Source organism: Oxyura jamaicensis, chromosome 1, assembly GCF_011077185.1.
Source record: "Oxyura jamaicensis isolate SHBP4307 breed ruddy duck chromosome 1, BPBGC_Ojam_1.0, whole genome shotgun sequence".
Classification (NCBI taxonomy): Eukaryota; Metazoa; Chordata; class Aves; order Anseriformes; family Anatidae; genus Oxyura; species Oxyura jamaicensis.
In genome coordinates, this window is record NC_048893.1 from 178,910,801 (window position 1) to 178,938,287 (window position 27,487).

General features: G+C 37.8%; 1 protein-coding gene and 1 long non-coding RNA gene across 2 annotated transcripts in view; one reads left to right on the forward strand and one right to left on the reverse strand.

Moving 5' to 3' along the window:
* The first annotated feature begins 5,847 nt into the window (after positions 1 to 5,847).
* TRPC4 (transient receptor potential cation channel subfamily C member 4) overlaps positions 5,848 to 27,487 on the forward strand; it is a 165,634-nt gene continuing 143,994 nt past the window's right edge. Inside the window, exon 1 of the mRNA XM_035323993.1 lies at positions 5,848 to 6,394. The gene's annotated coding sequence lies outside the window, so the exon portion shown is untranslated. The remainder of the gene's footprint in view (positions 6,395 to 27,487) is intronic.
* LOC118165765 lies at positions 16,910 to 26,988 on the reverse strand. Its single transcript, XR_004750231.1, has 4 exons — positions 26,891 to 26,988; positions 22,908 to 22,978; positions 21,929 to 22,067; positions 16,910 to 17,737 (listed from the first exon to the last, which is right to left on the reverse strand). It is a non-coding gene; the product is annotated as an uncharacterized LOC118165765 (long non-coding RNA).

The following is a 27,487-nucleotide window of genomic DNA, read 5'->3' on the forward strand; positions in this document are numbered from 1 at the left end:
TTTATTTTATTTTATTTTATTTTATTTTATTTTATTTTATTTTATTTATTTCTTAAGGTGTTCAATGACTTCTCTCAAATTGATAATTTGAGCTAAATTTGGCCTAAAATCTCTTTTAAAATTCATTCTCCCTCTAGAAACTTTTGTCATATGTCATCTCTTTCAGAAGATTTTAAACACACTCCTGGTAATGTAATGTTGTCTTTTTTTTTTTTTTTTTTTCCTCCAGCCTTTTTTTCCTGAACAGCCTGTACCATTCTATATCAACACTCCAATCCTTTGATTTATCCTACAAAGTCTCTGTCTCGCCAATTAAGTTATAGCTTTGTTTGTGCAGCAAGACATCTCGTTCTTTCTGTTTATTTCCCATACTCTTAGAGATACCTAAAATGTCTGGCTAGTTGCCCTGGAATTCTGTTTCTTGATTCCCTTTATCTCCCAGTTGAAATATCCCATTTGTTTCCAAAATTTCAAACCTTTTATCATGTTACCATCCTCATAAACACAGGTAAAGGTTTCAGCTCTTTCAGAAGATGAGAAAGGGATCATTGCTTAGGTTTGTTTTCTATTCCTTTTCAACAAAATTACCTTTTCCATCATTGTCTTAATGCTTTTGTCATGCAATTGTAAGGATCATGATTCATACACCTGATTTTATGTATCTGGAATGCTGGCATTTACTTGTGAGATAGGGGTCTTATCTCCTCCAAGAGGAACTGAGTGTGGATTCAGGTGCCTGTGCCTAGGTGTCCAATGCCCTCTGAGATGCCACAGAGCATCTGACCTATCCTCCAAAAAGATACAGGTCACATGTAAGACAAGTTCTTATTAAAACAAGGTGAAACAAATCCTACTTGCCCACCTACTGCAGATGTCTTGTAGAGCCTTGGGAACCTCAGACAGCATGAAGCACCTCTATTTTGGTGTCTGCTCCCTTTCAGTATGGCGCTTACACTATTCAGCATATCCTGAAGTCAAAATCCATATTCAAAGATGAACTTTTCTATAAGATCCCTTAACTGTATTGGATAGAGTTCTACTGACTCTAGAGGGAGCGTAAGATGCTCATCAGTTCAAATATGCACACCTAAAATCAGATGTCTCTAGTCTGGAGCTGAATCCCAATCTAGCACTGGATTTGTTCCATTAGATCTTTGTTTTACTAAAACTACTGAAAGACTGTGTAAAAATAAATAAATAAATAGATCAAAAAGGCAACAGCTGGTCTTCTGAAAGAATATAAGTGCTTACTGGAAAGCACAAATATCTGAGAATAACCATGGAAGACAAAAACTATACAGCTCTGAAAAACACCAAAAAAAATAATTATGTCAATCTACTATTCATTAAAAAATAGCAAAAGATCCAATTAGTGTACCAGTTTCCACCCTCTGATGTCAGAAAAATAATAAATAATTCCAAAACTCAGGGTAAGAGAATAAAGGAGGAGAAGGTTGTAGCATGCTAGTGAAAATAAGAAATGTGAATTCTGGAGAACAGAAAAATGTAGTTAGGTAAAGGAAGTTTTATTGCTTGCTATCCATTAAAAATATGAAATTTAAATAGTAACGAAATGGGAAGTCTATGTAGAATTCTGCATGTCCCTAATGTAAGCTGAAAAAAATAATAAAGTAGTAATGTAGCTAAGGGACCTGTATCCCTAATAAAGCTAAGGGACCTGTATCCCTCTATTAAAATATGAGAAACAATTATTCTCTTACCTGAATAGTATGGAACTCTGGAGGAGGTCACATGAAGATCTGCACTATATGTCATGACTTGACACTAAAGTTGACGAAATACCAACATTTTTTTTTTTTTTTGCAGTGTTTTACCCCTTAATTTGTGTTTTACCCTGAAAATATTTTTATTATTACAGTGAAACAACCAAACCAAGTCAAAACCTACCAACAAACAAAAAAAACGCAATTCCAGATTCTGGAACAGTCTGGGATAGAAAAAAAAAAAAAAAAGGCTGAGCCTAATAGTCCCACAGCTGAGATCAGTACTTGCCTACTTTAAGGACTATTTATTCTCATCCCCAGATCAACATCTCACCTTCTACTTATCCTTCCTTTCACATGTTCCCATCACTTTCTCTCATGGCCCTTTTCTCTCTGTTGTTCACAAGAACAATTTATACCCCAAACATTCCCATAAATGCTAAATTAAAAATGAAATTTTTATGCTGGATTTTTTGTTTGTTTGTTTGTTTTCCTCCATTCCTTTCACATTTTTTTTCATGTTCTTTAATCATTCAATAAACAGAAATTCTTTTTCTCAAGTCTGTAGTATTGGAAACTTTAATTTTGACTAAAGTACATAAATGGCAATACACTGAGTTATGTGTAAGGAAACGACTGAAGAGTATGGAATGCCTGGTGTGAGCTGGCAAGAACAATTTACCACTTGCAAAAAGTTCTGGCTGGAGGAACTGCATGGCCTATAACAATAGAACTAATTGAACTAAATTGTTACAGATTTAATAAATTAGAGTAATACAGTGAAAAAAATATAATCTGTATTTTTTATAACAATGTAGTCTCCAAAACAAATGTAGAAAAATTCTAAACTGCAACAAGGCATATTATTGTACTTTGTGATGTCAAGTTACATTATTTCTAATGGGTAATATATCAGAAGAAGCATACTTAAAATTATACATAAACAATAGAAACCTGAGGAAATCTTCCTCCATTATCCTAAATTAATAAAGAATAAAATTCATTTTTAATTAATTGACTAGATTATTTCAAATACTTGCTGTATTTTTTTTCTAATGCATATAAATTTTCATCTTAGTAAAAACGATCCTTTACACTTTCATGCTAATATTAAGAAAAGCTTTCATTGATACAAAAATAAAAGAATCTGAGAGAGAAGAATATTAGCGGTACTTTTTACCTGGCACTGAGCAAACCTGGCTAGCATTTCTGCTGTGCTTTTTCTTTCCTTACAGATGTAAAAATAATGAGCTATTTCTTTGGGTAAGCTGATTCAGCTTCACTGGTTTTGATAAAGTTATCCTGTCTCACACCTGCTGCAGATGTTCTTACCTGTAGCCAGTGATATTACAAGGCTAAATCAATTATCATTTGCTAAATTTGCAGCTTTCTCTTATTTTTCAAGCTTCCTTTATTTTATTTTATTTTATTTTATTTTTTTCTGTGTTTAGTGGTTCATGAAATAAAATACACCCTAGTAATATTCACACAAACTGCAGAAAGAAGGGGGGAAAAGCAGCATGGCTGGTATTGCAGATACATAAAATTTAGCTGAACTGCAAATGGTCAGCTGCTGGGCATTCATCAGTAGGTGTTCTTAGGAAAGTGGTGTGATGGGAGTGGTAGAAATACACGTCCCAAGGGAAACCTAATTTGGTGTGACACTGTGCACAGATAACGGAAGGCCCAGCCGTGCTGTTACAGCATAACCTCTAAAGCTGCAATCTGTGTTACACATTTCAAAGAATGTTTAATTTTCTCCCTATACCACTCTCTCCTTGACACAATACCTACTGCTGAGAAACATTTGGTGTCTAGCTACATGCTGGGAATAAAATATACTAGCATACATTCAGGACATTGCAAAGATCCAGACCCCACTGTCCTGAATCAGAGATAAAATTCTATTTACTTTGTTTTCTTCTGAGTAAGACCACAGAGATTTTATCTGAACATTAGTTTAATTGGGAATTATAAGCACTGGCAAGACCCACAGGAGACTGCTAATGGGTTATCATATGTAAAATGTCAGAAACTGTAAAGAACATTGATAGTGCCATATTGCATTCACCCCTGAAAAGAAGAAATGTCATGTTACACATAAAAAGGAGTAAGAAATACTGTTAATTATAGAGGTATTTGCTAGTGATAAATTAAACAAGATACACTCAAAATAGAACTTTGCTTCTCAAGATCTAATAAGGAAATGTATGGGGAAAAATGCTCTGCTCTTGGAAGTGAGCATCAAAAACCTCTGAAAGTTTTGTCTACAATTCCAGTGTGCAGTAATGTAGTCTAATCTCACTAGTGCTGATAGCAGCTGATGAATTCATGCACAAGGTGTACAAATACTCCAGTAAGATCTAGATCAGCTCTCAGTAGTAGTTCCAGTGTAATCTAAAACAGTGTAGCCTTTTCTGTACTTCATTGCAGATTGTCATTTTCTCTACGGGGTACCTCTACTTCTCTCTCCCTGTCTTTGCTTGGATTTGGGGTGTACGACTATGTGTCTGCGTATATATATAGAGAGATACACTTATATGCATGAGTGTATACTAGAATGAGTGGATCAGCTTACCAGAGCAGCTGCTTTTGGCATTTGATCTGTACTTGAATCAACACAAGTTGATCTCATGAGTACAATTAACATCTCTCAGGAAGAGCCAGGCAGAGAGACCTGTTACAGCGTGTCTGGATTGCGCACTGCACTGCTCAGTGGCACAAGGCTGTTTTCCATGGGGCTCCCCAAAGGTGCTATGTTCTGCCGAAATCTTAACAGTAACTAATCTGGGGCATGTCTGAAATATGTATCACAGTGGTTCACCCAGGAGCACTCTGACACAGAGGCTCGGTGCTGCAACCGTGACAGTCCCAGAGCAGAATTAATCTGGCATTTTCACCACTCAGCTCCTGCTGAGCAGTGATGCAGAGTGGCTGCATCATCGCTTCCTTTTTCTCTGCTGCCCGTGGAGGTCTGGTGCTTGTACAAATAGCTGCCATCGAAAGCGATGCATCTGGCAGTTCCTTAACGCTTTCTGTAATGGCATTTCCAGGCGTGTGCACTTGCCTGCTTCATCAAGCGTTTCACGTATCAGTGTGATCAGGTCTCCGCTAGAGATGTGGGGCGATGCATTTCGCATTTTTTTTTTTTTTTTTTTTGCATTCCCCCTCCCATCCTTGGACAGCTTTGCCCTGTCTCCTTCCCTCTGCTCCTCTGTGCTTATTTCCCTCTCCTCCTCCCCCGCAACCCCTGCTGTTCCCGGGAGCCCGGGGGTGGAGGATAGCCTCCCAGTGCTTCAGGCAAACTCGGGAAACGCTGAAGCGGTGCTTGGTGGTGGTGTAGTCCCTACGGACAACAACAGTGTCGGGCCGGAGGCAGCCCCCGGTCGGGGCGGTGCAGGCAGGACTGGGAGAGTCGCGGGGGCTGCTGGCCCAGGCCAGGGGAAGGACCCTGCACCCGTGGGGCGGCAGGTGCCTGCCGTGCTCCGTGCCTGACCCCTACACGGGGACCGAGCCCCCGAAAAGGTCTCAAATAAATAAATAAATATGTATATATATATATTTGGTTGTGCTATCTCGGCAACTCTGGCTCAACGCGCTTCATCTTTTTCGTGCCACTTCTAAGCTCATGTATGCCCTAATTTTAGGGAAATGAAAAGTGGGGAAATGGTACCTAGCCTCACCCCATCTGCTCTGTTATTGTGAATCCTGGCTCCGACTAGGTCCCGCACAGCATCAAGTGCGACTCTTGGCCGGCCGGACCCGGCTGTACCAGGGCAGGGAAAGGGGCAGGGACCCTTTCGGACAGGGCAGCAGCTCGGCGACAGCCCTGCTCAGAGCGCTCCAGGTCTTCCCCAAAGATGAGACAGCAAAGTTTGCATGTACACCGTCCGGCGCGGTGCTTTCCTCGGCTCACCCATCACGCCCCCACCTCCCGGTGGCCCTTTTCTCTCTCCTCAACGCCCCCCGGGGGGACACTTCGGGGTGAGAGCAGCCAGGGCTCCGCCGAGAAGCGGGGCCGGGGGGTGCGCAGGAGCGCGGTGCGGCCGCGGGGGGGCGCGGGTGCGGGCGCCGGGGGCCGGCGGGGGCAGCGCCGCGGGGGCGGCGGCGGCGGCGGGAGGGGTCCCCCGGAGGCAAACGGTGCCGCCGGCCGAGGAGAGAGCGCCGAGGAGGGAAAGCCCCGGTGTTTGCCCCTCCGTGGTCTTCTCGCCTTCATTCCTGCGCCTTTCCTCCCGCCCCACGCCTCGCAGAGCTGCGCTCCGGGGGGGAAGGAAGAGTCGCGTCGGAAGGAGCGGGGACTTTTTGCAGGCAGCATGAGGCTCTCCGAGGCGATGAGGAGATGCCGTACTAAGGAGCCGGGGATTAAGCTGCCTCTCATCTGTTGCACTGGTGCCCGGCGGCTGGCGCGGTCCCCTGGGCTGGGGCTGATGGAGACCCTCTAACTGAGTCCGAGCGTCTGAGCGTGGGGCAAAGATGAAGAAAATAAAGTAAAAAAAAAAAATAATGGGGAAAAGTGGCTGAGGCTGACGAGAGCCAGTGAACTAAAACGAACACCTTTTAAAGGGATTTAACGTACAAAAAGGATTGAGAAGGTTACTGCCGAGGGAAAATGTGACCTGTTAAAGCTGTTGAAGGAAGATGCCCGCTGTCAACGCATGCACCTAAACCAAGTAAGTTCTCATTAACTTTGTTATATTTTCCTTCTGAATCTTTAATTCCCATCTTGTCCTTCTACCATAAATAAATAAATAAATAAATAAAGTACCCAGGACGGTCTGAGCTAACTTTTGCACCGGCACAAGCACTGAACGACATTGTGCACCTCCTTGGTCTCAGCCCAGTAGAGAATTAGGATCTTTTTCTTTCCCCTTTACATAATAAAGGTGGGTTTTTTTGTCTCGCAACCGCTACCGTGAGAAGCGGCATCCCTCGGTGGCTGGGTGAAGTGTGACACCTGCAGGACAGCTAAGCGCCCGGGGGCCGGGGGATGCCGGGCAGGGAGAGGTTAGGGGACGGCTCCCCGGCGGCTCAGAGGGGGACAATGTCCCTCATTTGTCCCCGGCTACGGGCAAAAATTGAGTGAGGCTGCAATGGGAGGTTCCCGGCCCCCCGAGGGGACCTCGCTCCCCGCAGAGAGCGGCGGTGCAGCCCGCAGGGATCCTCCTGGAAAGGTTGAGGTCCTGCCAGGAAGGACCTCCTGCCTGGAGGATGGAGAAATGCGAGGTACATAGGAGAGGGGCATGATAAAGCTATTGGTGGGATTCATCCGTGAGTTAGGTTTACATTTGCAAGGTGCTCACTGTTGGAGCAACAGGACAGACAGAGGCCGTAGTCTTGTTGGAAAGAAGCAGTTGATGCCCTGGAGCTGTAAACGCCGACAGAAAATTACACTCTACAAAAAGGCAGATTTACAAAAATCATTGCTATTGGCGAAACCTGCAGTCTTGTTAATCTATTTGCCCGTTTTTACAAGGAAATGTCATTTATCCACTTTTGTTTTACTGGACTCTGTTGAGTGATTTCCTGTTAGCATGGCAACCAAAAATTACATTTATCAAAGCGTGCCTCAAAAGTGAGATGGCTCTTCCATTTCTAAAACACCTTTTAGGTGAAAGGAAATAAACTCACTTTCCAGTCTCTGCCTTTCTTTGCCAAAACAGGCACTCATGGAAAAAATGGGTGAAAAGATGATAAAATGGAAATTTCATCTTGATTTCATTTAAGAAAGTAATACTTCTTTTCACAAGAATATGTTCACCTATAGATTTTCTGTAGCATACAGCAAGAACAGAATGGGAAATAGTCCTTTTTAAGTCCTACATGCTAAATTAATGCCAACATTAAAGTACTTTTGAACACAATCTACTTGAAATTTGAAATATAACTGTACTGCAGTGACATAGCATGTTTCAGTGTTTATACTTATTTTTCAAAACCCAGACCTTGATAGCTTAGCAAAGTTACGCATGGAAATATATATAATTTTCTATGATTTTACCTCATTTACATAAGCAAGAATTTTACATACAGAGAAGCCAAGCACGAGTGAGACTACTTTACAACTGTCTTGGAATAGCAAATTCTGGATTTACAGAGGACCTGAGTATACACCATTTCTTCAGGCAGGACTTGGGAATATTCCTTTAATATCAAAACAGCTGAAACTTTCATGACACTCTCATGTTTTTCTTTCGGTGTTACCTTTTATACTGAAAAAAAAAAAAAGAAAAAAAGAAAGAAAAAAAATGTTGTTTTTGCTTGCACAAGGATACAAGGATGATGTTCCTTACTACAGTTTTTGTTTTTCTTCTGTTGTTCAGACTTCAGAACAGATGAGGCTGTATTTGGAAACAGAAAAGCATAAATATGCCTTCTTTTAAATTTAACTTCAGCCAGTTATTCTGACACTATATATAGTAGTCAATGCACTTAAAATAGCTCCAGAAATAATAATTAATAATAATAATAATAATAAATTCTCATTTCTTCTTATCTCATCTTATTTAGAGCCAAATACTTCGGGTTGAAATTTAAGTCAGTTGAGGTCACTCCAGATCTGGTATGATTTTGCTCCTTTTTGAGTATGACCACTGCAAATACCGGGACCTGATCAATGTGGCTTGACTCTTGGTGGAAGTGGATTTGCATTACTCCAGTGTGGAAAACCCATCAAGTTTATACTGGAGGACACATGTAGAGAAAACTATTAAGAGATTTGTGTTTGTGTGTATTTTGCCTTAGGTGACAAGCAAAAATGAACATGACAGCACCTCCTAACACCTGAGACCTTATTCCATGTCAGTATACTGTTTGATCTGTCAGTTTTTTTCTTTGACGTGATTCATTGCAGTGAGGGGGCAAAATCAACAGGGAAAATCTTGTGTAGCATCTCTGCCTGTTCTGCTACATTGGCGATTCTGGTAATCAGTGCTAAAAAGGACTGAATTCCTTTTGAAAATGATGAGTAAGTCGCATGAATTATCTTATGGAAAGGCAACATAGAAGCAGGAAGAAAAGACTTATAACCTATTTCAAGAAAAAGCAGATAAAAATATAGAAAACATTGTTCTACTGAGATATTTAATGGCTTAATGTGTGTCAGATTTACCATTACCTTTTCTGTTCAGGTTTAAGGTGTGTCGGGTTATAGTTTGGTTATTTTATCAAGCATAATATTTTAAATTACTGAATTCACATTGAAGATAAAACTTCATTTATAAACCAGTTTTCCATTACCATGTTTGTTTCAACAAACAAAATTCCAGGAACTATCTGCTTAAGAAGGCCTGATTCCACTGAGGAAGATAAAAGACAGAGATGTGCCCTTACTCTAATTTTAAGTACTGGGGCATAGCACTAGTATAACACCAGCAAGGGTGCCAGAATCTTCATGCCCACTGAGATTTGCTGCTGGAAAATAAATTCACCGGATTAAAAAGATATTGTTTTAGTTTATACAGTGAAAAAGAGAAAGGCTGAGCAAATTGAGTCTTCTTTTTTTTGTAACAGATATCAATGCAAAAATCATTCATAGGTGCATTAGCTCTCTGTCAAATAGACTTTGAAAATGGTAAAGAGCAAAGGTAATTGCTTTGCACAGTGAAGTTTACAAAAGAATTAAAGGAGTTTAGTGTGCTGAACAAACAAAGAAAAAATGTAATTTTTTTAAAATAAATCTTTTTTTTTTTTTTTTTTTTTTTTTTAAGGCTGTTTTTTGAGCCTGTTCTGGATATACTTACCTGAAGAGCTTCTCTCATACAAATACATATCAGATGAACCATTTGAATATTATGTTAATAATATTATCTGGTGTTTTATGTAACAAGTAGAAAGGGAAACAATAGATGGAGGACTTTCTCCTGGGATTTTCTGAAACAAATGTTATGGGTTATTCCAGGTATACTTCCCACATACTGTGGAAAGCTTCTGAGGATCAAACAGCCTTCCCCAAGAAGGGCCTTCCCCCATCCTATCAGTTGTGCATAGATGGTTGGTGAGCAGCCAAGCCTTGTGGTCATGCCACTTGTGCTCTTCCAGTCCTACCTCAATATGTTCTTGTTTTCCATGTGTGCGCCTGATGCACAAGTTCTTTTTTATTTATTTTTGTTTTTATTTTATGTGATTCTTTCTAATACCAGTTTTAAGAAACAGAAATACATCCTTATTGGCTCAGAGAAACGTAAAATTCATGCCATCTACACTCACACCTAAGATTGTTTGTACTTTTTAAAATGAAAAAAACTATATTTAAAGCATTTCAGTTCTATGGGCTCTTGCTCCTTGTGTCCCTGTGCCAGCTTATCATGCAATGTGCATTTCAGTTGCCAATACAGAAGTACATCCTATCCTTTTGCTTGACTTAAGGTATGTTCCCTGACTGCCGACTGCCTCTTATTCTAGGACACCGGTCTCTTATAGGTCATGTACCACACAGGCCAGCCTTTTGTAGTTACTTCTGATACCCTGAACTGATGCCTGAATTGACATGAAATACCTGTGTGTTGGCTACTGAATCATTCCTCTCCTGGAGAAAGAAAGGCAGAAGCTAAGAGTAAACCATCCTCTGTACCTTGACATCTCCTTTGGAACAGAAAAAAACATCCTCCAGGAGAGTCTATCTCTTTTTGCTCACTATGAAGAACTGAGATAAGAAACCTGCCTTCTTAAGCTGGGTCAGCTGAATCTCAGCTGTGCAGGGTGTACTGTGATAGCATAGCATGAAGATTGCTATAAGCAAGCTAAAATGCAGGTGAAAAATAAAAGACATGCACATACATACACCAAACTGCTATGTTCACTTTGAAACAACCTGTAAATAGTGTGAATTTATGACTGCTTGTTGGATGTACACTTCTGGAAGGTTGCGACCTACTACCTCTGCAACCCATTTTCCTTACAGAGAATTCTTCAGAGCATCATCTTATGCAAACTGTCAATAACAACCTAAAGCTTCTGTCACTTTTTAGCTCAATGTCTGGTCTCATGTCCATCATAGAGAGGCAGCAACAGTCAAGAGAGACAATGATGGCCAAGTATCAGGGATGGTTACTAACCCAAACCATAAAGCATGAGAGGAGCATCAGTGCAACTCTGCATTTACCCTCCTGAAAATATATGTGAAGCTGGTCTGGCCTGAAAGCCTGGGAGCTCCTTACAAGATGTGGGCATTCTGCCAGTAAGGACCTTCCTACAGTAGGTTCTGTGTTGGATTGACTGAGAATTCAATTTGCTCACTTTAACCATCATTTAATCAAAGTACCTGCTCACATCACAGGAAGTTAGCAATCCTAGGAAAATCAATGCACTCCTCTCTTCATTAGATTAATGTACAGGCTTTTGCCTGTGTTCCTTTTGTGTTGCCATAAATCAGGAGAATACTAAAGGATATTTTTTTGAAGATTAAAACTGCAGTATTCCACAGCATAGAGACTGTCTTTAGTAGATTGGTAGTCTCATGTCAGACCTAAGTGTACTGGACTAAGAGCACCAAATTTATTTCCAATGAAAATTACATTGTTTTCTGAATTCAAACATTACATTTGTTTGAAAAAATGAAATGCTTTAAATATAGTTTTTTATTTTAAAAAGTACAAACAATCAATTTAATTTTTGAATAAAGGAATGTACAATAGGGTTTTAGCAGAAGATACGGGTTCATTTTATGTCCCATTTAAGAGTAGCCCCAGTAAATTTGTATATTGTGATCTATGTCAAAAATATCTTTGCTGACAAGTCCTGAAAAATTCTAAAAAGGGATTTTTGCACCAAATGTTGGATTCATTTCACCTAGCCACTACAAATTTGATTGCCAGTTGTGAACCAACCATCTACGTTCCTTGTATAGTCACTGGAGAGATACAGAAACTGCCAGTGGAAAAACTAGTCCATCTAATTCATACACCTGTAATAGAGTGGAAGGAATTGCTCTCTGTAGGTATATATTGTTGCTGATGTTGGATTTCATACAGCTAAATTTAGGTGAGATTATTTTTTCCCTAACGGTATCAAAGGAAAATAAAAGCCACATTCAGAGGGGCCAGAAAATCGGTGTCTTTTTAATTCTGAAGTATCTCAAGGTCCTACTGACCTTCATGGTACAGATGCAGACATCTTAGCATTAACTAGATGACTCCATCATAGTAAATTAATTCAAATATCCTGTTGTCTGTTCCCAGAGTTTTTAAGAATTTGTGGTTTGGTTAAGTATCTGAAATACATCTTGTAGCTGTGCCAAGGGAAATGGGAGTGTCAACTGGACCTTTGTAAAGGGAGAACACACAGTTCTGGGTGCTCACAGCCTGCTTCCTGTGAGTGCAAGATGTATCTCTTCCAGAGAGCACATTCTGCTTCTGCAGAGCAAAGGAAAGCAAGGACAGATTCTTCTCAAATGCTCTCAACATTGCTATTTCTATAGTGAACCATAGTGAAATGAATATATAATTACAATGAAAACTATCTTTCAGAGGTGATATCATTGTTTGAATCACTGTTCTTGTAGATATGTTTGTTATTAGCAAAACACTTCAAAATAAATCCTCCTGTTATGCTTCAGCGCTGACTGCTGTATATACCGTGCTTATCTTCTACTGAAAAATAACTAAAATATCCCATTTGTGTTATGCTTATACTGAGAACATTTTATTTTAAATTGAGAAAGATGTTTACCTTTCTTTTTTATGGTAATCACTTAAAGTAATTGGGCCTGCAGTAAATCCCTTGAATTTTGTGCTGGCATGGTGAGTTTGTTTTTAAAATGTATTTTGTTTTATAGTACATTCATACCTGCAAAAACTACTGTCACTGGTTTCAAAAGCATACACTTTCAATATGGTGGCTTTAAATGTCTAGTAGATACCATACAGAAGGGATTTTAGCCATGAATGAAACCAAAACCAAGTTGCCTACAGATTGTTCTTTAGTTTTCCTTACCCATCTTAGCTACGATGTTGACATTCCAAAACCAATAACTGCTTGCCTTTGAATGTATTTAGACACTTTAATATTAAACATGGCAGACTTTGTAGGCTGTGGAAGGAACCTAGTAACTTTGTAGGGTGATTGATGTGACCTGTCTTGAAGAAGGTTAATTGTCCCGTTCAGGGCAGTGCATTTCTTCCCATTACTAACAAAGGAGGATTGGGATGACAAATCAACTTTGTGTGTCTATTTTTTGGATTCCTAGGCTAGTAAATACAAATCTCACCTTTTTTCTTAAAATGTTTTTGATCAAAGTACTTCTTAATGGCACATAATGATTAATAAAGCTTCATAATGATAATATGAAGAATATGCTAGTATTTTAAAAACTGATCAGAAAGCTAACACACAGGACACTGAGGTCACATGTTGCAAATTGATGGCATAGGTACTTAGCCCTTAGTTTGTACTTAGTCCTGTGCTATAACTACTCTGTTTTTTTTTTTTTATTATTATTATTATTATTTCTTGTGCAGAGCAATTACAAAAGCATATTTTGGTCTGCACACTTACATAAAAACATTTTATTTATGATTGTTTAACTTAGAGATATTAACTTTGAACATATTTGTTTATGGACTGAAGCCAGTTGTACCAAATACGGAAGTGATTTGAGATGATTAAGTACATTTATCACTGCAGTATCTTCATGTATAACTAAATTTCCTTATATTTATTACTTTTTTCTTTAAAAAAAAAAAATAAAAATAATAATCTCTTGTTTGAGGATTTGTTTCTTCCACAATACTTAAAACAAGGGCTCTGACTAAAGGTTTGAATCTCCCCTTTTCTGAGAGTGCCTTTGTCCACAGGGACAAAGTAGAGGATGCTTGGTGAGCTGGGTTGCATTTCAGTGGTCAGATATTTGTCCAGCCTGAGAGCTTGCACTGTCTGATCTAACTGGCACACTGGATTTTGTAGGGGTGGATTAGGATAAAAGAAGGATTTTTCGCTCATTGTCAAAATGCTTCCTCTTCACCCACTTACTAGGAACAACCTGATTTTCACAACTGCCTCTGGTGGCTTCAGGCCCATTGGGAACTCTATTTGAAGAATTCCTTTGGGTTAACTGCAGACAAGGATCTAGCCTTTTAGGTTTTAATAATTAAAAAAATGTCCAAGCATGAGATAGGGTCTGGATGAAAGCCTTTTAATCCTCCCTTTTGTTGTATTTTTTTGAAGGGACATTACTCTCATCACATGCTTTTTCCTTGTTAGGGCCATTGGTGAAGCACCACGTTGTTTTACTGATGTCTTCTTATTGATGTGCCTTTGATCTCTTGCCCTTGCCCCTTATTAATGTCAGATTTCCCACCCACTTGCTCATTATATTAAGTCCAGAAATTGTAGTTGAATTCTTAGTGACACTGAAGTGGATTTCATTTTGGCTTTAGTGTCACCAAGCACGAGACTCTGGGATGAAACCGCCCACCCAGGCCATTAGGACAACAGTACCCATGTGTGTGCCTGCAGTGTCTGTCCGATGAGATATGTGCAAGGACCTCTTTACCTGGTCAGTCCTCAAAGCATCTGTAGTTCTTCAAGACACTGCTAGTAACACCCAAGGAACCAGTAACCTTGCACAGAGTATTCTGCACTACATGAAGTCCACATTTCAGGGTCTTACATTTAGGATTAATCATTGCTGATGTGGTAACATCATTGTGGTAATCATTGCTCCTCAGTGGTAACATACAACTACACTTGTCCTTTAAACGAGGTTTTACTTGTTTTGGACAAAGTAGCAAGTGCATGAATGAGGCTTCAAGGAAGACAGAAATAAGCTGACATTTCAAAATAACAATAGATGAAACAGTTCTCATTTCAAAGCAGTCATATATATATATAAAGACTGTGCAGACTGTTGAGAGACACTAGCACAATTAAATAGGTAATCTCTTGCTCATATTCTCCATGACATTCCCATTGGTAGATAGATTACAGACAACTCTGAAGGCTTGATTTCCTTCTGGAAATATATGTGTTCGGTAAACAAGCATTCTAGGACAAAATGACACTTCAGTCATCTTCCATTGTGCTTTCTTGCTTAACTCAATGTTTACTGTTATTTTAACACTTTTCTTAAACCTTTTTCTTAAAAACAAATTCTACAATAAGAATTACCTACACGAGTCAACAGCTCAAAATAGTTAAGCTTTTCGGTCAGCATGCAACAGATCTTATTTTTTAAGAAATTAAATGTTCCATGTGTTTTGCAATTAAGGTCTTGATTCAAGGAAGTTTAAAGAAGTCTTGGTATTCTACTGATAACAATGCTTCATAGGGTGTTTCTCAAGTGTTCACTTCATTCCTTTCTTCAGTATGAGACATTTGACTGAATGTAGGCTTAAGTGGTATAATCTGAAAGATCAGGTGAATATTTTCTATATTATAACAAATAAAATATTATCTCCAATACGGAGAATCCAGCATAAATGTAAGAATTTCACATGTAATATAATTATTTATGGTAAAAGTGTTTCTAATCTGCATGTTGGCATTTTTCTTTGGAAAAATTACTTCGGTTCACAGAGATATGATTTTTTTTTCTTTTTTTTTTTTTTGTTTCTGGCATATTTTTCCAATCTTTTATCACATATGTCTGAGAAAACTCCTATTATTTTCACTTTTATTGTATGGGTAGCTGTGATTTAACAAGCCCATTTTATAGCCAAAGATGCCATATTCAAAAAAAAAAAAAAAAAAAAGCATCTTTTGCATATCATAAAGTTTCCTAAAATCCCACAAGCTACCTCTTCTTCTATTTGTTTGCTTACTTATTTGCTCTAAATTGCAACTGTGTGAACTATTTGGGGTGGAGAATATGAAAACCACAGGTTAATTAAAATGGTGATAATAGTAAAAGTCCTTTGAAATTCTAGCTCATTATTGTAAAAGTTTATGAAATACAAAATGAAACAATTGTGTCTTCTCATCAGTCATACATGCATTGGTTCAGATAGAAGATGTTATTTCAAAAAAATTCCCCGTTGGTTCCAAGAGAATTATAACGCTCTGGCAGCTTCTTATTTCTTCTCAATAATTCATCATTTTATAAAAAATAAATTGGGTCTCATTCTCCATTCCAATTCAGCCAATGCAATCACAAGTTGGGGAGAACCTACTCTTAAAAACTTGTAGAGTGTTTTAGAAAAACATGTAGGCCTAAAACACTCATATATTTGCCGTCATTGTTACCACCCATGGTTGCAACCCACACAACTGCCGTGTGTAATGTGGGGAAGGGCTTGCAACCATTCTGTCATTTCATTCTCTTTTTTTTTTTCTTCTTTTGCAGTTCACATTGAATCTTTTACTGAAGAGAAGCAGTGAATGTTCTCTTTAAATATACAGACATAGTTGACAAGAACTAAAATCTCACTGTATCTAATTATAAGATTCCCTACATTTTTCTGTTGCTGGTAAATTAATTTTAAGAAACCAAATTAAACAGATGATGAGACCTGTAATTTTTAAAACAAACTTTTTTTTTTTTTTTTTTTTTTTTAAAATGGTTTCTAGAACATTCAGGAACCATTCTGAACAGTTTTTGTTAGCATCACTAGAAAACTGGTTGCCAGTTCAAGATTATGTTGCTTACCAAAGCAACAAATCAGTCTTGGAAGTCTCTATTATAAGCAAAACTCTAGTGTACTCTTACATATTCAATACATTCAAGCTGTTATTCATAATTCCAGTAAATGACATATATTTCACTGAACATAAGGAAACACAGTTTTCATTTAATGTTTTATCTGTTTATGTCAACTACGAAACCAGGTGCTGTGTAATGTAGGAATCAAGATTTTTGTCCAGTTTCCCCAGCTTCGCTTTATGTCTTGTGATATATAAGTATACATAGTAATAGCTGAAAACATTACAATAAAATTAATTTCCAATGTGGGGATTCCATTAGGACTGGAATATTTTTTAGGAAATACAAGCAATTATGTTTACAATTTGAGTATTTTGAAGGAAATGGTAGTGTCTACATCAATAATCTGAAAGATTTACAGATTTATGGATATCCAAATTGTATTCTGTGCCAAAATATACTTATATATATTTATGTATGTGCATGTACATTTGTACATTATACACATATATCTATTTATATACACACATAACAGAAAAACACATACAAAAGTTTACATATACATAGATATTCATGTGCACTATGTGCTTTCCTTTTACTGGGACATGTTAAAAGTTAATTTTTGCTCCTGCAAGTGAAAGAGAAAATCTATGCTGAGATCCATAACATAACATATTAAAGTATCTTTCTGTCTTGTGTGTGCACATGCAAGAAGTTATCTGTATTTTGTTGGCTGGGAATATTTAACTCTCTCTGCACTGGCTTATATGATTTAAATGATAGGTGTTTAAGTCAAGTTCATGGCCAACTGTAGTTTAATTGCCCCCACAAGCAAATAAGGGCTGTAAATTTAACTATAGTGGCAACCTACTGTGGTATGGAAAATTAATAGTGGTCCAGAAATATTTCCTTTCCTTACAAGTTTAGAAACTCCCAGGAGACAGAGGCTTCTTTAACAGCCAGCAACTTCTGGGCATGGAGCTGACAGCCCTGACACTGTGCTAACAGTCACAGCTTCTACTAGGGAATGTTTTTCCTAAATCTGGTAGCAAAAACAGCTTGACTAAGATGTAGCCAGTATTTTTCATTTTGTTTATTATCAAGAAGGATTTTTTTCTAGACTTTTATGTAAAAATAATAACTCACCCATTTAAAAACACAGCAATCTATTAATCACATCCATGTAAATCTAACAACATTTTAAACCATTTGATCCTAGCGTGAACTGTACAGGACAGCTTTTAAGGAAAGGTTTTGAAAGCAGACAGGATACTCTCATTCTATGCAGCTTCAAACTTCCTCAGAATCCTGCTTCTGAGATTGGAGACCACAGTGTGCATAATATAAAGGGAAAATGTAGTTGATCCTTCAGCATCCTGCTGTTTGTTTCACAGAGGTGTTGCAATGGCAGATGCCTGGGAGCTGTGTTTTCTGATCTGTACTCGCGGGTAAGAACTGTAATGAGAATAGATGAGGAGGATACAGGATACAATGAGAAAGGGAATTTTAGAGTAAGCAGTGTGTATCATCTAAGCCAAAGCAGAAAATGACAGTCTGGCACAATAGTTTAAATACCCCTGTGACATGCACGAGTATGGTCCTTGTCAATTTGTTCAGACAAGCAGTTACTTGAAATATCTAATAAATCACCTTTGCCAGTGTAAACAGAACACACATCTGATATTTCAATTTATTGACTTAGACTTCTTGATCATCCCTGTATTCACCTATCTACAGAACACTGAATAAGTAGCACTCTTTTTGCATGGTTCTGTGAAGTAGCTGCACAGAGTGATTGAGTATAAGGGTCTGAAGAGGACAAAACCAGACAATTCCTCTGATTTCTCTATATAACTCTGTTGGAGTTAGTCACAAACTCATCCATAGCCATTACTTTTCAGATCTTGATTTCATATGCTTTAAAAAATATTTAAAAGTTTTCCAAACTGTGGCAGAGAAAGGTTAAATGACTTCTGACTCATTAATATCTATCATCCATAGATACCATTTCTTTTGACTGCTAGCTAATAACTTAAACAGTGGAACTGGTAACTTCAAGTGAGAGTAATTGCTAATACCAAAACAAAATGGATAAAATGTAAAGATTTGGCTTGGGCTGCCAGATTAGAAACAGAGATGACAGCCAAAAGTAGTTTGCAAAACTGAACTGCTGGTTCAAGGGAAGTCAGTTGCAGCTGTTCTGAATAACAGATAAAATACAGACTGACTTTTGCTCAGGTCTATAAAGAAGGCTCTTTTCATCATTATTAGAGAAGTAGATTTTCAGACATATTTTCTGAGTGTTTTCTCTCCTTTAATATTGTATCACTTTTCTCCTTGTTGTTCATAATCATAGATTCAATTTTTAATCATTATAATAATTGTCCTGTGTCTCATCAAACAAAACACAAGAGCTCTGTCCCAGTGTTGGAACACAAAAAGACACTGAGGGCATTGGGATTCTTCCTTCATCTGTCTAAATAAACCTTGAATGCCAGTGCAAAGAAACTGAATAGCACTCTTCAGGGGTAAATCATCATCTCCAAATATACTAGAGGCTGAAACAACCTCTGGAAGTCCCTTAGTGAGTGACAGATCTTAAGTTATCTTAGCTTAACATCTCCAGAGTTCTGACAATGAAGCTGTTCCTAATCAGAGGTCTGAAGTTGCAAAGTGTGACAACTGTCAACTTCACTTCTCCCATTGTCTTTCTAGGTTTCAGTATTTGTCAGAAACATGGCTGAAATAATACACATAAATGCAACCATCCTCAAGTGTTCTATAATGCTAAAAACAAGAAGAGGAAATTTCCAGATTTTCTACATCACATTATATATATATATATAAATTGGAAATTAATTGATACAGGATTACAGTTATAAAATGGATTAGAGATGAAAATAGAAAGCAGTAGTAATTAAGACTAACTTAAAAGAAGGTTTAGCAGCTGTTCAATTCCAAACAAGTAAGAGACTGTTTAAATAAAGTACAAAGAATAGGAGGAAGCATGCCAAGGAACAGAAAAATACTGAAGAGATTTGGAAGAGGTTTTAAGAGTAGAAAAGATGTGGCTTGTTGAAGAGGAAAGAGATGGCTTGAAGTAGAAGATTAAAAGATTGAGTGGTAACACTAAAGCCAGATCATAGTGAGTCAAAAAGCGAAGAAAAACACTAGCTCTGTCATATGCTAGTGTAGATGACAGCGAAATAAGTAGTAGTAATTTAACAGTAGATTTTAGGGTGTACAGTAACCAGAGCTATTCAACTGCAATTGTAATGGAGCAGTATTGTTGTTACATACATGCATATCTTCAAAGTTTTCTGTTCTATAACATCTGGCACAATTAAACAGAAACCATAGAATCATTAATTAATTTATCATTTCCTTAACCACAGTCCTACAAAAACTTATTCCATGCACTGTGAGTAATCTCCTACCCAGCTAAGTCGAAGTTTGCTTTACCAGTGACTTCAGCTGTGACGTTACTTCAACTACTGCGTAGTCCTAAGGCCTTTGATATTTTAGAATCAATAAAGATTGAAAGATAATATGAATGGTGGGTCAGGCTGGAGTGTTGGCATTTGAGGATGAAATATGTTACCATATATCATCTTGGAGATTTCACATTAAAGAAATCAAAGGGTAGACAAGAATGTACTTAAAATTGCCTGGGAAAGTAAAAAGAAAACAAATATGATAATATCACTACAGCCTTAAATAACATTATATGAGTGACACCAATGGTCAGCTATGTCGTATCATGGTGTGGTGGTTTCACATTGATGGGCAGCTAAGCTCCACCATACTGCTCTCACTCCTCAAAAGAACAGGGGGAGAAAATATGCGTATCCATCACTTAATTCTTTCAAATGTGAAACAGAAGTCCCTTCCTAAGGGTCAGAAGTAAGATGAGCCCTTCTGCTCCTTCTGGAAAACTTCCCAATAGAAACTTGAGCAGTAATTTTCTTAGAAGAACATCTTTTGGCTGCTATTTTTCCTTGCAGTTCACATACCAAGCTTCTAGAGTCAAGGTGTGTTTGCCATTCCACTTCCTCATGTTCTCCTTATGGTCACTCAGATAAAACAATGGGTGCAATGTGGTGTGCATCCATGGTATCCTTTCCCTTGAGCAGATAAGCACTGTCCCTTAATAGCTGAGGTACTGGTCCATATAGGTGAGGAGGAAAATCTATGCTCTTCAAGCAGCTAAACCCGTTGGGACAGTTTCTCCACAACTGAGCTGCAGGCCCATAGCAGAGAAAAGAGATATTTGTATTGAAAGAATTGGCTGACCACTACTTCCTCTGTTGGTTCCTCTGCATCTTTCCAGCCCTTTGCTGCCACTAGCATATGAGGATGGTCTGCTCTGTACAAACTTCCACCATGTGGACCACATGCACTGGATCTTTGGATACCTGCTTGTCATCCTTTTCACTATAAATCACCTCCAGCACAGCTATCTTACTCAGGCACCGGCTATCTTTCTCCACGGTGGTCCACTTGCCTGGGCAACGTATAGCATCTTCCTCAAAGGGTTACCAGTCCTTCATGCCTAACAGGAGGTGCCTCCGGAGTCGGAGGACTGGTGTCCCTTTCTCAATTGCTTTGTCAATGGTCACTTCCTTAGAGAAGCAAAGGAATTACATATTTGGGTGATACAAAATTCTTAATGGTATTTAGATCTCAAAACATTCTCTAGCTGTTGAGTAAGAAGCAACAGACAAAGATCTACACCAAGTCTTGGAAGTCAAGTAGAAGAAACTCCAAAGAAATAAATAGTTGTAAGAAATCTCTTAAAATGAATATGCTCTACTTGATCAGGTAGATGAAACTGAGAAAAAGAAGCAATTCTTTTTTCACATGAAATAAATTCAAAGTGTAAGAATCCCATTTCAAGTGTAAATCATTCTTGATTAATTTGTGTTTTTATATGTGCTTAAAACACTCTTTTGTTACTTTCACTAAAAGGCAGTGTTGATTTCCCTTGTATAGGGTGTATAAATCTCATTACTTGTGTAATGTGGCGGTGAACTTGAAATCTTTGGTGAATTAAAGCCTGGAAGACAATAACTGATTCACTGAAACGAAGGAAATAACTTGTGTTGAAGTTAACGGGAGTTCTTTTCAATTAATGTTAACACAGCTACATCCTTACTGACTCCATTTAATCCCTTTCAAGCCTAGTAGTTCTGTTTGACAGTGGCAAAAAACATAGTTCTGGACAGGAGTACAGTAAGACAGAATGTGTACACCATAATTTCTTATAGTGCTCTCCCAGACTCTAAGCACAGATGAGGGTCTTACTTTGACAGATATGGTTTCTATATGTTTTGTAATCTTTTTTGGATTTTTGTTTCACAAATTTATTCAGTCTTCTGTGTAAGCCATACATACTTTTAACATTTTCACAATCCTCCAGCAATTAATTCCTCAGGTCACAATGTGAAAATTCATCAGCTCTTGTTTTTCTTGAACCTGGTGCATACTGCCTTCATTTGATTGCTTTTAGATCTAATACTTGAAAAGACAGTGAACATTTAATCCATGTTTCTCCTCTTCTTGACACCCATAATTACACAGATCAATATTACACCTTCCATCTGTTAGTCTTTACATATCAAAGATTTCTAACTTAACTTAGTCATTCAACTTTTGGAAGCTTTTCTTTAAGTTTAATTATTCTGTTGCTCTTCTCTGAACATTTTTCAGTTCTGCTGGATAATTTTTGACAGAAGGACACTAAAAATGCATATTCAATCCTTTGTGCCACTCTGAAATAAAAGAAAAATATACATTTCCATTAGCATGAGCGAAGCAAATTATTTTTGACAGAAAATGGACATATTAAGTAGAGAAAATTCATCTTATCTTTCTGGAACCATGACTGCAAATTCTTTGCCTTGCCCCTTGTTATAAAACAAGAGTAACAGAATACTTTTTTTTTTTTTTTTTTTTTTCCTGGAGCCAACTTGGCAGAGGTAGCTGAGACACATGGGACTGTAACTGGTCATGACTCATTTAAGCTTAGACAAGAAATATATATATATATATATCTGCTATTTTGTTTATGGAAGTTATGCTGGGAGCATAACTTTTGTTCTTCTATTTGAAATACAGATCAAACGGATTTGTAAAATCTGAATCATTATCTTTTGGACATGCTTGTTAATATCAGTAATTAGGCCTTTTAATTCCCATACATTTGTTAAAATTCTGCTTATTACTCACTGTAGCATATGGATCAAATGCAAATTGCATAAAAACTTTCATTATTCAGTTAAGCTTTTACTGTTTTTTGCACTCTAATGACTCTCCACCCAGCTGATCTTGTAATTTTGAGTTTGTTAAAAACACATAACAGCCAGGCCTATGAAATTGTAGAATTTAAGAGAATAGGAATTTACTGAGTCACTTAACACTGAAAATAAAAGCAGGGAGATCACCCATTGAGCCATTCAGAAAGTGCAGTTCTTTTCTCTCTTTTATGCTCTAATTACGTGTATCACAAAGTTACATTCACTCATTGAAATGTAATTTCAGTACAAGTGTTCCTATTCAAGGAATCCAAGGAAAATAAATTGGAGATCCTTTAATAAAAGTTAACAGAATACCTCATTTGTCTTTCCAGTTGTCCATTGAGGGGAAAGGAATCATCATTCAATCTCATTTTTCTCATGTCTATCTGGAAAAATTAGAATCGATATTACAGGACTTTTGAGATGCATTCATAGTCAAGTTCCTAATCAGTTGGCACTGACAGAAACATAACCCAGCCATGAGCTAGAGAAATTTTGATTTTCATCAGGGAAGTGTCTGAAATTTTTGTGCCTGCCAGAGTGTTGTCTATTCCCTAGCACTGTGAGGTGTCTGTCGTCTGTGTTCGACAACACAACATATGAACAGCCAAAGTACAGGGAAGGCTGAGCAGGCCAATGCCCCACATTGGCCTACCTGTGGCTGAGACATTTCCAAGTCGTGAGAAATACCACTGACCTTGTAAATGTTTCACTGTCTACCTTCCCCATCCTGCCTTATAATTCAATTTTTCAGTTACAGAAAATATAAGGGTAGTATGATTCTATCACATGCATCTGTGGCATAGGCTTAGGGATGATGATCTTGTAGCTCAGAAATTCCATGAAGTTTTTTTCAGAGAATCACAGAATCACAGAATAGTCTAGGTTGGAAGAGACCTCCAAGATCCAACCTCTGACCTGACACTAACAAGTCCTCCACTAAACCATATCACTAAGCTCTACATCTAAACGTCTTTTCAAGACCTCCAGGGATGGTGACTCAACAACTTCCCTGGGCAGCCCATTCCAATGCCTAACAACCCTTTCTGTAAAGAAGTTCTTCCTAATATCCAACCTAAACCTCCCCTGGTGCAACTTTATCCCGTTCCCCCGCATCCTGTCATCAGGCATGTGGGAGAATAGACCAACCCCCACCTCGCTACAGCCTCCTTTAAGGTTCCTGTAGAGTACAATAAGGTTTAATTGCATGTTGTGTTGCAGAGTTCTTTTCTCAGTGGCTGCATGGCAAAGCTTATGATGTGTTTTGATCTGGGATTCAGACATTCATTTGATTCCTGCAGCATCCCACATTTTGATCTTATTGACATAGATCCTTCTGGTTGATAACATTTCTCCATGCAAAGCTTTGGAACATTTGCATTACTCTTTCAGAAAGAAAAAGGTTCAGTCTTCAATGGCTCAGTCCTACTTTTGCTAAAAATCTTGACAGGGTTGCAGAACTGCACAGATAAGATTTAGTCATTTTTGACTCAAGAAAATGGTGAAAATAAAAATGAAATGGAGACATATACAGCATCTTTGAGGTCCCTTGGTTTTCTCTGCTAGGCAAGAGTAATTAAAAATCCTTACTGTTATATATGACCAACTTTGATTACTATACCCAGAGGGATTCCTCTTGCCCCAACCCAATGGATGGTAGGCTGCAGTTACATGTCCACATGTCCAACCCAACCCATGTATTCCCCAAAGATGCATGTGCAAACATATGCACATATAGAAGATGAACATGGCTGGCCACACAGATCAACACAGGCAGAACATAACACCTCTACCAGTGCTTATAAACTATATTCACATAAAAGCAGGATTACTGCAGAAGTTTTGGTTCTGTTCCTCATCTCTATGTGGTTCCCTTTGGTTGCTGACCTTAAGCACTCAATGTAGCCAGTAGCTGGCTCCAGATCCCATCTCTCCCTGTTGTTGACACCTGCTCCTGAAGTCAATGGTTCCCCTCCAAGTGCTGCTACTCAGACCTCATAACTTCCTTGCCTGCTAGTTAGTCTGAAGTTTGCAAACTCACACCCACTCAGAGTAGACAGCACACCCATGCAGAAGGTGGTGAAGAACAGAATTTAATGAGAAGGTGAGGTAGACCATGGCAATCAACCAACCCTTCTTATCCCATTGTCTATTTTCCCATATTTATTTCTTCCCAATCCACCATAATCTCTCTCTTCCTCTCCTTTTGAGTGTTCTTCTAAACACACCATAAGTTTTGCACACCTCTTAACTTCCTGGAACATTCTGCAATAAGTTTAACACAGTCCTAACAATATCTTCTCCCTGCATCTCAAAAGAAGTTCTATGCCCTGTAGGCAACAAATTTCTCTTGTTTGCATGGACTTCTGGAGAGAATTTTCTGCTTTGACTCTTCTGGATGAGTTTCACAGCAGCAGGTCAAATTGCTCCCCTTTGAGGGTTTTAGGAAGCAGACAGGTTCAGATGGGTTATTGGGTTTCCTTCACCTGCTATGGTTCCCCTGGTTCTCATGGATCACTGTTTACTGCAATTAGCCTTAAATCAGATGATGTAACACTTAGTATCTTCTTAGTTAAACTCATGAATGACTGTGTCCTTTTACCTAGAAAATAGGAGTTGGACTTGATGATCCTTATGGGTCCCTTCCAACTCTTCCAACTCAGGATATTATATGATTCTATGATTCTATGATATGTTGGTAGTTGTCCTATAGCATAATTTCACCTTTTTAATTCTTCCTATGAAAACTCTTCAGTTCTCACTGCAATTTGTATCATGTCTGAATAAAATCAGCCCACTAAAACTGTAAAATATGACAGGAAATTATCATTCAGGAAAAAGCAAACTATATGAATGCAAAACAAACAAACCAACCAACCAACCCACAAAAACAAACAAACAAACAAACAAACAAAGTGCCTAGAATTTGACCTTTCTACTTCAAGCCAATGCTGTTGGTCTTCTGGAAGAATTGTTTATGCACATTGTAATCCTTTGCTTTCTTCACTGTGTCACAAAGCAAAAGTACCAACAAAACGTAACTGGACCTGTATCAAGAGCTTTGGGGTAGGCAAATAAGCACCTCTGTACTGTGGATCAGCATAGATATGATATTCTTTTCTTTCAGTATACATAATAATAAGAGATAATATTGTGCTCTTCATCCTCCTGGACACAAGACAACAGGTATGGTATCTAAAGATCATCTTCTTTATTGCTTAACATGATGTTAAACTCTTTCTGTGCAACTCATGCATTAGAGACTGTTTGGTATTTTATAAAATCTTGGTTTACCTGGAAAAGTCTATTAGACTACATATCTTTGCTTTCTCTTCTGGTGAATATAAGTTGGTTGAAAATAATGTTTGTAAGCAACTTAAAAACGTTTTGCTTGAAAATGTTTTCAAGCAACTCATCTTACCTTCATCGTTTAAAATGTCTGTGGTCATTCAACAAAATTCTTCATTTCTACTGTGATGAGAGCTACACTCTCCAGCTGGAGCTCTGCTTAGCCCCAGACTAATCTAAGGCTTGGCCTATTAAACTCACGATAATAGTTCAAAAACCACAGTCCTTACATTAGATCTTAGTGCCTCTACAATTAATAGATTTAACTTCTGATTAACCAGTTTCTCCCTTCTCTCCTTGATGTCATTGTATTTATCTTCCATGATCCGAAACATATATTACTTACCCCGAAGAATGATATTTCCTAATGACATGATTATTATCAACAATAACACATTACAAGACAGGAATTCGTCAGTGATTGGCTACATTCTTTTTGGCTTTTTGTTGTTGTTGTTGTTCTGTTTTCGTTTTTTAGTTCTACAAAGATGAATAAAGAAATAGTCTTCAGAATTTTAATTGTGCATTGATGTAAAGTAAAAACTAAGCATATTTCCATTTGAAGGCTGCTTGGTATGAGAAGTTTTATACATACACTTTAGAGGTAATTATCAACATAAATTATTATTTTGTATATAAGAATTAAGATAAATGTGCTATCTGAGACTCAGAAATGAGTCAGAGAGAAGCAGAAGAGAGAAGTCCTATGAGCCAGCTCAGATAGACCTCTGTGCTCCATCAACATTGCTACAAGCATAGCTAATGAAGGAACAAGCCTCAAAGGCAGACATTGGAAATACATTCCCAAGCAAGGCATCTGGATCTTGCAGTTGCCAAGTGTGGTCTGTTTATACTTATCGTAAATGTTAACTAGGATAGAAAAAGGAAGAAGAAGGCAGGACAAAACGGGAGTCATAGCAATAATAGAACATGGTAGTAAGTCATCCTACCTGAAATGGACTGCTTATGTTAAGAGAGATGAGATCGTACTTCATTCTAATCATCCAGCTATGCATTTACAAGCTGTAGGTAGCTAATAACTACTGCCTTGAACAAAAAAAAAAAAATGATAAAAAAAAAACAATTGTTGAACTGCACATTTCACCTAGCTGACTGTTAGAAGCAAAAGTACCTAAACGAAAAGTCATGCTTTAATTTTATCATAGTACTTTTAGTGTACAGTAGGAAAAGTTAAGAACTAGGAGACAATATATATCAAAAAATATTGTCAGTAGTTCCTTCCAAACCAGAGACTGCACTAGACTTTTAGCAGTGAACAGAATAATAAACATTGTAGTATGTAGGTGGGACTACTGCATGAAAAAAAAAAAAAAAAAAAAAAAGAGCTTGAGAGCTTGTGATATCTATTCTAATGAAATTTTTCCTAAATAATTTCTTAAGGAAAGTGCTGGCCCTTTTATTTGATAGCATCCAAATGATTTTAGAGAAAAGATTAGTTTTGTGTCAAGCTTCCTTTTGTTAATGATTTTAAAGTGCTCTTTTAATCATTTGTAAAGTATTCTGTGATATAACAGAAAGAAAAACAA